Source organism: Coenobita brevimanus, chromosome 86, assembly GCF_032717465.1.
Source record: "Coenobita brevimanus isolate Jiangsu-jjx chromosome 86, ASM3271746v2, whole genome shotgun sequence".
NCBI classification, from domain to species: Eukaryota; Metazoa; Arthropoda; class Malacostraca; order Decapoda; family Coenobitidae; genus Coenobita; species Coenobita brevimanus.
The window spans coordinates 4348234-4360589 of record NC_137039.1 but is presented as its reverse complement, the minus strand read 5'-3'; the positions used below and the strand labels follow the sequence as shown (position 1 = coordinate 4360589).

Sequence of the window (12356 nt, the reverse complement as noted above, 5' to 3'; positions counted from 1 at the left end):
CTTAACCTCTTCATTACCTAACTTAAATTGTCTAACCTAACAATATAACTTACCCCAACCAAAACCAACCCAACCCAACTTAACCAAGCCAACCCTAACCTAATCTAACACAGTCTAAACAAACTTTATTTAACCGTAACCTAGCCTAATCTAACCGAAACTAACCTATGGTAACTTATCCAAAGACACTGTAATATCATAAATTAGGTTAGGATAATAATCTGGCATTAAATTATTTACTTAAAGTGGTTGTGGTTGGTGGGGACGCTCACCATCCACTCACTCGATGTAGTGCTGCTCTCGGGTGTCTGCCCTTTCCTCTCTTCCATCCTTCTTTCCTTCCATCCTCTTCTGTCTTTCTTTCCTTCATTCTTTCCTTGTCCTTCTGCCTACGGGTGACTTTACACTCCCTCTTCTGCCTTTCTTTCCTTTTCCTTCTGCCTGTGGGTGACTCTACACTGAGTGACAAGCCAAATGGTTTCCTGTACACCAGGAAACCATTTACTATGCTGGGTGGTAACCATATAACCAAATATGGCACCTGGTGGTTTAGTGGGTAATTATTGCGCTCCAGTCGGACTGAGCCGGTGAAGGTTTGTATCCAAGGGGTGGTTGGGGTTGATTGCTAATGTAATGCCACTCAGGGATGAGTAAGGCTGGTCACTCTCATCTTAAATGTCAAGACCAACTGCCTAGCCCAGGGCTCCTATGCTCCTCATGGGGCAACGCAGGATTGGATGATGGATGGATGGATGGAAATACAAGAACTACAAGTCTTTCACTACCGCCTTACATTCAATGGAATCATCTGTTTTTTGTTTACGAATTATCACTGGGCCTGGCATGGTGCAGCACCTTGATCCATGATGTGTGTGCTTATGTAACCCACAGAATGCTGACCGTACCTAATGTGTATTTATGATAATACATGCTCATCTAAGTTCCATTATTGAAACTGTTATTAATAATTAGTAAGGCCACTGAGTGATTTGCTTCTGACTGTTGGTGGCCTTCATGCCAGCCTCCTCAACCTGTATTTACTTAATTGTATTTACCTAACTGTGATACACAGGAAATGAGCTACGCTCGTGGGATCACATCTCTCTTTCTCAATAAGTCAAATTTTGCTTTGAACTTGTTTAAGCTTTTAGACTAGATGATCTCTTTGTCCAGACTATTCCACAGGTCAATGCTTCTATAAGAAAAACTATATTTCTTGATATCCTTCAAGCAGCTTGGCGTCTTGAGTTTCATTCCGTGTCCTCTTGTTACTCTCGTATCCCATACAAACAGATCTTTTCTATCAGTTTTATCTACTCCCATCATGGTCCTGAACACTGCAATCCTATCGCCCCTCTCTCTCCTTTCCTCTAAGGAAGACAAGTCGAGCTTTTCCAGCCTCTATCTGTACAACAAATCTGCCAGACTGGGGACCATCTTGGTTGCTGTTCTTTGTATTCTCTCAATCTTGTTTATATCTTTCTTTTTATGTGGGGACCACACTACTGCTGCATATTCCAACCTGGGGTGGATCATGGCCACTATCAATTTTTTCATCATCTCCTCATCCATGTAATGAAATGCTACTCTTATGTTAGTCAAGAGTTTACATGTCTCTCTAACTGTCTTGTTAATGTGTTTTTCATGTGACAAACTATCCTAAACCGACACTGCCACATATTTCTCTTCTCTCACTTTTGTGACTGGTTCATTACCCATCAAAAAATTCAGTGATGGCTTCTTGGTACTTTTACCCATTTCCAATATTTTACATTTTTTTGCGCTAAATTTAATTTCCCACATCCGGCTCCGATCATGTATCCTATCCAGATCCTCCTGCAGTATTTTACAGTCTTCCTTAGCTTCTACTTTTTTTAAGATCTATGTATCATCAGCAAAAAGACCTGCATAAATGTTCACTCCATGTACCATATCTATCTATTTATCTACTGCCAGATGCCACAATCCCGTAAGGGATGGCCATTTGCCTTTGAGTTATTGGTTTTATGAGGAGGGGCACTAACCCTCCACCAACCCACTTGTTGACACATAGGGAGCACGTATGGGTTGGTTATATGGTTACCACCCAGCGCTGTAAACGGTTTCTTGGCTTACAGGAAACCATTTGGCTTGTCACTCAATGTAAAGCCACCTGTTAAGGAAAGAAGAGCAATAAGAAGTGACAGGTAAGATGGGAGATATAGGAAGAGAGGAGGGCAGGCACAGAAAAAGAATGATAAAGGCTAAGGAAGAAGTAGGCAGCACTACATCAAGTGAGTGGATGATGGTCGCCACCACCTACCACCAATCTACCATCTCACTTACATAAATACATAAATCAACAACATTACTGGCGCCAACACTGAACCCTGTGGGACTCCACTTGTTACTTCCCCCCATCCAGACATACTGTCCTTTATTACTGTCCTCATTTGTCTGTCTCTCAAAAAGTCTCTCATCCATTCCAGGAGGTTTCCCTTCAGTCCTCCTATAAGCTCCAATTTCCACAATAGTCGCTTATGGGGTACCTTGTTGAGGGTCTTCTCCAAATCTTAATACAATCCACCCAACCATCTCTCTCCTGTAGCACATCAATCGCTCTTGAGTAAAAGCTCAGCAAGTTGGAAACACATGACCTTCCACTTCTGACTCCAAACTGACTTTCAGCCAAAATGTTCATCTCTTCCCAATATTTTATCCATCTATCTTTCAGGGTTCTCTCACACCATTTTGCGACCATGCTGGTCAGGGACACTGATCTATAATTCAGGGGTTCTTCCCTGTTTCCTCCCTTATAAATTAATACCACATTTGCCCTCTTCCATTCCCAAGGCACTTTTCTCTCTTCCAGAGAACACACAATCAAGCTGTGAATCTTATCCGCCAGTTGGTCTCTGCATTCCTTCAGTACCCAATTAGAGATTCCATCCAGTCCTGGGGCTTTCCTCACATCTTGAGTTTCGAGTAATTTATACACTTCCTGTACTTCCACTTTTATATCTTTTATCACTAGATTTCTAGTCACTCCCTCCCCTTCCACAAACTCACTTTCATTAGTGAAAACTGACTGGAAACATTTGTTCATTATTTCTGCTTGCACTGCTGCATCTTTATAGACCTCTCTTTCTACTTTCAATTTGGTCATTCCTTCCTTTTGTTTCAGTTTGCCACTGACAAATCTATAAAACAGTTTGGGTTCATCCTTACATTTGTCTATTATACCTTTTTCAAAATTCCTTTCTTCCTCTCTACGTATTCTTGTGTAATCATTTCTAGTTCTTTTATATTCTTCCTTTGTTCTGTTGTTACCTCTCTTTCTCCAATTGTTCCATGCTGAGTCTCTCTCTTTTTTTGCTATCATACTATCTATCTATCTATTGCCAGACGCCTCAATCACGTTTGGGGTGGACATAAACAAATCGCCTCCATGTCGTCCTGTCCCCTGCCATTTCACTGCCCTGCTCCCAACTCACCTCCCTCTCTCATATACCTCTCCACCCCATCTCTCCATCTCATCCTCGGCCTCCCCCTCCCTCTTCCCCCCTCCACCTCACTCACATACACTCTCTTCGTCAGTCTTTCACCCTCCATCCTCTCCACATGGCCAAACCACCTCAGTGTGTTCCTCATAACGCTTCCTATCACATCCACATCAACACCACAATGCTCCTTTATATCCTCATTCGTCAGCCTGTCTCTCCATGTGACTCCACAGGCTCCTCTTAAATAACTCATTTCCACTGCTCTCACTCTTGACTTGTGTCCATCCAACAATGTCCAAGCTTCACTTCCATACGTTAGAGTTGGTATCACAATACTGTCATGTAGTAACTTTTTCACTTCCATGCTCACTTCCCTGTTTCTTATCACTGCTTTCAAAGAACCAGCAACCTTTCTTCCCTGCTGTACCCTTTCAAGCACTTCACCCTCCAAACCTCCATCCTTACTCATCACACTACCCAAGTACTTAAACGTACTCACATTTTCCAATTCCTCACCATCCAAGCTCGCTATACATTTACTGACTTCACCTCTCTCAAAGACCATCACTTTACTCTCCCCTACATTCACCTTTAGCTTCCGTTTCTTGCACACTCTCCCAAACTCATCCACCAAGCCTTGCAGCTCCCCTTCGTCTTCACTCAACAACACAGTATCATCTGCAAACAACAGTACAGGGAGTTTCCAAAAACTATCCTCTCTCACCAGGGCCACTCCAACATCCACTACCCTATGTTGTACCTCTTTTATTACCCCATCCATGTACAAATTGAACAACCATGGAGACATGACACATCCCTGTTTCAACCCAACCTCCAGAGAGAAAAATTCACTTAGTTCACCATCCGAACACACTGCAGCATTAGCACCATCATACATACTCTTCACAGAATTCAACAACTTTCCATCTACTCCATATATTCTTAATACTTTCCACAATCCTTGTCTATCCACCCTGTCATATGCATTCTCCAAATTCATGAAAGCCGCATACAACTTCTTTCCCTTCTCTAGAAACTTTTCCACTAAAGATCTAAGAATGAATATCTGATCTACACAACCTCTTCCTTTCCTAAAGCCTCCCTGTTCTTCTCCAACTAATTCCTCTGTTCTTTCTCTAACTCTGTCAATAAGTACCCTACCATACACTTTCCTATTACACTAAGAAGACAAATGCTCCTATGATTACCACACACTTCTTTTTCCCCTTTTCCTTTGTACAAGGGAATAATTATACCTGACTTCCAATCCTCCGGGACTCTACCTTCCTCCCAGGCCAATCTGCACATCTTCCACATCCATTCTACTACTATATCTCCCCCATGCTTCAGCATTTCACCACACACTCCATCAATTCCTGGGGCTTTCCCGATTTTGACTTTCTTCATTGCTTCCACAACTTCTATCCTACTGATTTCTTCCTGTCTTCTCACCTCCCTCCTTCTCCCAGCCATTCCCCAGCCACTTATACTCGCATTACTTCCATCCTGTATGTTCAACAATTCCTTAAAGTGTTCTCTCCATCTGCTCACTTCTTCTCCCTTCTCCACTAGTAATCTACCATTTTTGTATTTCACTCCCCTGCTAACCTCACTTCCACCCTGTCTTACTCTCTTCACCTCTTTCCAGAACATCTTCTTACAGTCCCTCCACTTTACACTCAAATTCCTTCCAAATTCCTCATCCATTCTCTTCTTACTCTCTCTTACTAATCTTTTCAACTCTCTCTTTCTTTCTACATATAACTCTCTCTTCCGCCTCTCAGCTTCTTCCACGCCCTTACTTCTCATCAATTCATTGTATGCTTTCTTCTTTTGTGCCACAGCCTGTCTCACCTCTTCATTCCACCGAGCTGTTATTGCATCCCCCTCCATCTTCTCTTCCTCCCACACACCACATCACATGCTGCACATATTTCTTCTGTAAATATCCTGCACACACCTTCCACGTCCCCCATCTGCTCCAATTCATATTTGCCCAATCGTTCCTCCACTTCTCTCTTATACTCTGCCTTTTTTCTCATCCTCTTGTAACCTTTCCACTCTCCTTGCAACTACTCCTTCCTCTCGTCTTTCCCTTCTTCTATTCCTCCATCTTACTTGCATTCTAATTCTGGCCACCACCAAGTAGTGGTCAGAAAGTCCACTCCCCAAGCCTCTATAAGCTCTTGCATCCATTACACATCTTCGCATCCTTTCATCCACACACACATAATCAATCATTGCCTTCCTTTCATTCAGTTCACCACCCACCCTTCTCGCCATGTTTACCTGTAGATCATTTTATGCCTGAAGAGGGTATTGGGTATCACCAACCCCCTCCCAGCACAAATGTCCACTAACGCACTCCCATTCTCATCTATCTCAGCAGGCACACCCCACTCACCAACTATTCCATCCACCTTCACATTCCTTCTATTAAACCACTCTTTTTTCTGTTTTCTTTCTCCCTTACTCTTGGCACAAATTTTTCTACTCCCAAATTATAGAAGTCTAGAAAAATATCACACTTCCTCTGTATCTCTCGTTACTCTGAATTTCCTCCAATCTGCATTTTCGAAAAATTTTCTCAATCCCATAAAGTTTGCTTTCCCAAAGTTGTATCTTTCCTGCCTTTAAAGCTCGTCTCTTGGCTCCACATTCCCTGTTATCATCTGGAACTCAATGACCACATGATCACTTTTTTCAATAGGACACTGGTACTCCAATGATTCTATTACATCGGGTTCTTTGGTAAACAGTAAGTCTAGTCTTGCTGGTGTGTCCTCACCTCGGAACCGTGTCTCTTCTTTGACCCACTGCGTCATCACATTGTTCATTGTTATATTTAATAATGTAGTGTCCCACGAATCTTCGCAGCCTCCTGAGTCCCATTCCGCCCAGTTCACCTCTTTACAACTGAAGTCACCCATTAAAATTATATTGTTACTTTTCTCAATCATTTTCTGTAAATAGCTAGCCATGTCTGACAACATTTCCTGGTATTCATCATCACTCCATGCTCTTGTCTTAGGGTGTGTGTGTGTGTGTGTGTGTGTGTGTGTGTGTTTGCCTATTTGTATTTAACTATTTGTAGTATACAGGAATTGAGCAGTGTTTGTGCTGTCCTGTCTCCAAATCCACATTTATCAAGTCTACCTTTACGCACATAAATGTTTTTCTCATGCACCACCTCTTCGTCTAAGTCATTCCAAATATTTATGTATTTACCTAATATACCCACTGGGGGTAGGGTTTTTTTTTTTCAAGAATACTCCCCCAGTATCCCTGCTTGTCGTAAAAGGAGACTAAAAGGGTTGGTGGAGGGTTAGTGCCCCACCCCAGAAAACAACTAACTAAAAAAAACAAACAAGAAGCCTCGGACAAGGACTGACCAAACGATGACGACCCAGGACCGGACAAAGGACTTGGTAATGGGTACATGGAATGTAAGAGGAGCGAATGATGAGATGAAGAAGAGAGAGATTCTTCAGGTGCTTGAGGGTGCGAAAGTGGCTGTATGTGGAATAACTGAAACAAAATAGAGAGGAGAAAGTGTGAGAGAATGGGAGTATGGATGGGGTATATGTGCAGGAGTAGGTGAGAATAAGAGGGCAAAGGAAGAAGTTTGTATAGTTGTGAGTAAAAGATGGAAGAAGAGCATAAGACAGTATGGATCAGTTGGGTCAAGGATTGTGTGGGTAATGGCTGGATGAATCACTCTTGCGTGATAATCAAAGACGGTGAATAAAACCCACACTTGTAGACGAAGAATATAATTACCAAACAGTTTCGGTGGACACTGCCACCATCTTCAGTGGTCAAGATAGTGAGAGGGAATGACATACTGACTGTACAAGGGTTCCTTTTTATGCGTGGCAGTGTCCACCGAAACTGTTTGGTAATTATATTCTTCGTCTACAAGTGTGGGTTTTATTCACCGTCTGTGTGGGTAAAGTTGAAAACTGGAATACAAATGTGGGCGATTGTGTGTGTGTACGCGCCAACGCAAGATCGTGCTAGAAGAGTGAAAGAAGAGTTCTGGACAAATGTAGAAGTGTGCATGGAAAAGTTTAGAATGAATGAGAGAGTGTTTTTGATCGGTGATATGAATGATAAAGTTGGGAATGTGAAGGTGGATGAAATAGTTGGTGAGTGGGTGTGCCTGCTGAGATAGATGAGAATGGGAGTGCGTTAGTGGACATTTGTGCTAGGAGGGGGTTGGTGATAGCCAATACCCTCTTCAGGCATGAAATGATCCACAGGTATACATGGCGAGTGATGAGAAGGGTGGGTGGTGAACTGAATGAAAGGAAGGCAATGATTGATTATGTGTGTGTGGATGACAGGATGCGAAGATGTGTAATGGATGCAAGAGCTTATAGAGGTTGGGGGAGTGGACTTTCTGACCACTACTTGGTGGTGGCCAGAATTAGGATTCAAGTAAGATGGAGGAATAGAAGAAGGGAAAGACGAGAGGAAGGAGTAGTTGCAATGAGAGTGGAAAGGTTACAAAAGGATGAGAAAAAGGCAGAGTATAAGAGAGAAGTGGAGGAACAATTGGGCAAATATGAATTGGAGCAGATGGGAGATGTGGAAGGTGTGTGTAGGATATTTACAGAAGAAATATGTGCAGCATGTGATGTGGTGTGTGGAAGGAAGAGAAGACGGAGGGGGGTGCAAGGAACAGCATGGTGGACTGAAGAGGTGAAACAGGCTGTGGCACAAAAGAAGAAAGCATACAATGAATGGATGAGAAATAGGGGCGTGGAAGAAGTTGAGAGGCGGAAGAGAGAGTTATATGTAGAAAGAAAGAGAGAGGTGAAAAGATTAGTAAGAGAGAGTAAGAAGAGAGTGGATGAGGAATTTGGAAGGAATTTGAGTGTAAAGTGGAGGGACTATAAGAAAATGTTCTGGAAAGAGGTGAAGAGAGTAATACAGGGTGGAAGTGAAGTTAGCAGGGGAGTGAAAGATAAAAATGGCAGATTACTAGTGGAGAAGGGAGAAAAAGTGAGCAGATGGAGAGAACATTTTAAGGAACTGTTGAACATACAGGATGGAAGTAATGCGAGTATAAGTGGCTGGGGAATGGCTGGGAGAAGGAGGGAGGTGAGAAGACAGGAAGAAATCAGTAGGATAGAAGTTGTGGAAGCAATGAAGAAAGTTAAATCGGGGAAAGCCCCAGGAATTGATGGAGTGTGTGGTGAAATGCTGAAGCATTGGGGAGAGATAGTAGTAGAATGGATGTGGAAGATGTGCAGATTGGCCTGGGAGGAAGGTAGAGTCCCGGAGGATTGGAAGTCAGGTATAATTATTCCCTTGTACAAAGGAAAATGGGAAAAAGAAGTGTGTGGTAATCATAGGAGCATTTGTCTTCTTAGTGTAATAGGAAAAGTGTATGGTAGGATACTTATTGACAGAGTTAGAGAAAGAACAGAGAAATTAGTTGGAGAAGAACAGGGAGGCTTTAGGAAGGGAAGAGGTTGTGTAGATCAGATATTCATTCTTAGATCTTTAGTGGAAAAGTTTCTAGAGAAGGGAGAGAAGTTGTATGCGGTTTCATGGATTTGGAGAAAGCATATGACAGGGTGGATAGACAAGGATTGTGGAAAGTGTTAAGAATATATGGAGTAAATGGGAAGTTGTTAAATGCTGTGAAGAGTATGTACGATGGTGCGAAGGCTGCAGTGCGTGTGGATGGTGAACTAAGTGAATTTTTCTCTTTGAAAGTTGGGTTGAAACAAGGATGTGTCATGTCTCCATGGTTGTTCAATTTGTACATGGATGGGGTAATAAAAGAGGTACAACATAGGGTAGTGGATATTGGAATGGCCCTAGTGAGAGAGGATACTGTTTGGAAACTCCCTGTACTGTTGTTTGCAGATGATACTGTGTTGTTGAGTGAAGACGAAGGGGAGCTGCAAGGCTTGGTGGATAAGTTTGGGAGTGTGTAAGAAACGGAATCTAAAGGTGAATGTAGGGAAGAGTAAAGTGATGGTCTTTGAGAGAGGTGAAGTCAGTAAATGTACAGCGAGACTGGATGGTGAGGAATTGGAAAATGTGAGTATGTTTAAGTACTTGGGTAGTGTGATGAGTAAGGATGGAGGTTTGGAGGGTGAAGTGCTTGAAAGGGTACAGCAGGGAAGAAAGGTTGCTGGTTCTTTGAAAGCTGTAATAAGAAACAGGGAAGTGAGCATGGAAGTGAAAAAGTTACTACATAACAGTATTGTGATACCAACTCTAACATATGGAAGTGAAGCTTGGACGTTGTTGGAAGGACACAAGTCAGGAGTGAGAGCAGTGGAAATGAGTTATTTAGAAGGAGCCTGTGGAGTCACATGGAAAAACAGGCTGACGAATGAGGATATAAAGGAGCGTTGTGGTCTGGATGTGGATGTGACAGGAAGCGTTATGAGGAACACACTGAGGTGGTTTGGCCATGTGGAGAGGATGGAGGGTGAAAGACTGACGAAGAGAGTGTATGTGAGTGAGGTGGAGGGGGGAAGAGGGAGGGGGAGGCCGAGGATGAGATGGAGGGATGGGGTAGAGAGGTATATGAGAGAGGGGGGTGTGAGTTGGGAGCAGGGCAGTTAAATGGCGGGGGACAGGGCGACTTGGAGGCGATTTGTTTGTGGCCACCCCAAACGGGATTGAGGCGTCTGGCAATAGATAGATAGATAGACCTAATATAACTAATTGTGATATACACGGAATGTGCTATGCTCGTGGGTTTCCATCGCTGTTTCTCAGTAAGTCAAATCTAGCTTTAAACTCTTTTAAGTTTTTAGACTGGACGATCTCTGTGTCCAAGCTATTCCATAAGTCTATACTTTTGTAAGGAAAGCTATATTTCTTGATATCCTTCAAGCAGCTTGACTTTTTCAATTTCATTCCGCGTCCTCTTGTTGCTCTCTTATCCCATACAAACAGATCTTCTTTGTCAATTTTATCTAATCCCACCATGGTCCTGAACACTGCAATCATGTCTTACCACTTTCTCCTTTCCTCTAAGGAAGGCAAATCCAGCTTTTCCAGCCTCTCTCTGTATGACAGGTCTGCCAGACTGGGGACCATCTTGGTTGCTGTTCTTTGTATTCTCTCAATTTTGTTTATATCTTTCTTTTTGTGTGGGCACCACACTACCGCTGCATATTCTAACCTGAGGCGGATCATGGCCACTATCAATTTTTTCATCATCTCCTCATCCATATAATGAAATGCTACTCTTATGTTAGTCAAGAGTTTATAAGTCTCTCCAACTATCTTGTTAATGTGCTTTTCTGGTGACAAACTATCTTGGACCAGCTCTCTCAAATCTTTCTCTTCTCTCATTTTTGTGATTAATTCATTACCCAACAAATAATTCGGTGATGGCCTCCTGGTACTTTTACCCATTTCCAATATTTTACATTTCTTTACATTAAATTTCATTTCCCACGTCTGGCTCCAATCATGTATCCTATCCAAATCCTCCTGCAGCATTTTACAATCCTCCTCAACCTCTACCTTCCTCAAGATCTTTACATCAGCAGCAAACAGACTTGCATAACTGTTCACTCCATCTACCATATCATTTACATAAATCAGGCCATACCATGTTGAGTACACCGCTTCCCGTCCGATAAGCGAAGTTAAGCAACGTTGGATCTGGTTAGTACTTGGATGGGTGACCACCTGGGAACACCAGATGCTGTTGGCATAACGTTCTCCCTACGTGTGTGGGGTTGGTGGAGGATTAGTGCCCCTCCCTGTAAAACAATTAACTCTAAGCCCTTGGCCACCCCATTTGGGATACATGGCGTCTGGCAATGAATGAATGAATGATGAGGAACATTTCTGGTGCCAACATCGAGCCTTGAGGGACTCCACTTGTTACTTCCCTCCATCCAGACATCTTTTCCTTTATTACTGTCCTCATTTGTCTGTCTCTCAAAAAGTCTCTCATCCATTCCAGAAGTTTCCCCTTCACTCCTCCTATATATTCTAGTTTCCACATTAGTCTCTTATGGGGTACCTTGTCAAAGGCTTTCACCTAAGTACACACAATCCACCCAACCATCTCTCTCCTGTACCATGTCAATCGCTCTTGAGTAAAAGCTCAACAAGTTAGAAACACATGACCTTCCACTACTGAATCCAAACTGACATTCAGCCAAAATATTCATTTCTTCTAGATATTTTATCCATCTGTCTTTCAGGATTCTCTCGCACAATTTTGCGACCATGCTGGTTAAAGACACTGGTCTATAATTCAGGGGTTCTTCCCTGTTTCCTCCCTTATAAATTGGTACCACATTTGCCCTCTTCCATTCTTATGGCACTTTTCCCTCTTCTAGAGAATACACAATTAAACTGTGAATTTTATCCGCCAGTTGTTCTGTGCATTCCTTCAGTACCCAACTAGAAATTCCATCAGGTCCTGGGGCTTTCCTTACATCTTGAGTTTCCAGTACTTTATACACTTCCTGTACCTCCACTTTTATATCTTTTATCACCGGTACATTTCTAATCACTCCTTCCCCTTCCACAAACTCCTTTTCATTTGTGAAAACCGATTGGAAACATTTGTTCATTATTTCAGCTTGCATTGCTGCATCTTTATAGACCTCTCTTTTTACTTTCAGTTTGGTGATTCCTTCCTTTTGTTTCAGTTTGCCATTAACAAATGTAAAAAACAGTTTGGGTTCATCCTTGCATTTGTCTATTATACCTTTTTCAAAATTCCTTTCTTCTTCTCTATGTATTCTTGTGTAAGCATTTCTAATTCTTTTATATTCTTCCTTTGTTCTGTTGTTACCTCTCTTTCTCCAATTGTTTTACCGCTTATCTCTCTCTTTTTTTGCTATCATACACCATCTATTAAACCACTCCTTTCTC

At 42.3% G+C, this 12356-nt stretch overlaps 1 pseudogene; it reads left to right on the top strand.

The window, feature by feature from the left end:
* Window positions 1–11058: 11058 nt before the first annotated feature.
* LOC145410842 (5S ribosomal RNA) lies at window positions 11059–11178 on the top strand (annotated as a pseudogene).
* Window positions 11179–12356: the final 1178 nt, after the last annotated feature.